Genomic DNA, 673 nt, shown 5'->3' with positions numbered 1-673 from the left:
GCGTACTTTGCCGCTAGGACCGCGCGGAAGTAACTCCGAGCCGAAAGCAACACGAGGCTCGCGGACTTTGACGGTCGGACCGCTCGGAAGTAACTACGTGGTAAAAGCAACACGAGGCTCGCGTACTTTGCCGATCGGACCGCTCGGAAGTAACTACGTTCCAAAAGCAACACGAGGCTCGCGAACTTTGACGGTCGGACCGCTCGGAAGTAACTACGTGGTAAAAGCAACACGAGGCTCGCGGACTTCGCTGCGGCTAAGTCCGCGCGGCGTCGAAATTTCACCGCCGGCGCCCATATACCGCCGTGCGTTAGACCGTGCGTCGCCGACCGCCCGGCCGCTCGGTTCGGTACTGTAAGAGGTGTCGTCGCTGCGGCGACTCGTGCACAACACGGTGCATGCGAGCTCTCGGTCTGGTCGTACCGTAGCGTTACGGCGTATGTATAACCGAGCTCGGCGAAGCACTGCGGTGCGTACAAAAGTGTCGTTCGCACTAGAACGCTTTTTGAGAGAATTTAGCTTCGCGCTTACTACGAGAACTTTGGATCTCTTTTTGAGATCTTTCGGGCGTCTTGCCGACATTCGGCCAAATGTGCGCCAAGCTCTCGGCGATCGTTTCGAGGCCGGATAGCGAAGGAATTGGTGAATACGTGACGAAGAAAATTTGTATCTC

This window comes from Cardiocondyla obscurior, linkage group LG21 (genome assembly GCF_019399895.1).
Source record: "Cardiocondyla obscurior isolate alpha-2009 linkage group LG21, Cobs3.1, whole genome shotgun sequence".
NCBI classification, from domain to species: domain Eukaryota; kingdom Metazoa; phylum Arthropoda; class Insecta; order Hymenoptera; family Formicidae; genus Cardiocondyla; species Cardiocondyla obscurior.
Note: the sequence above shows the minus strand (reverse complement) of the source record.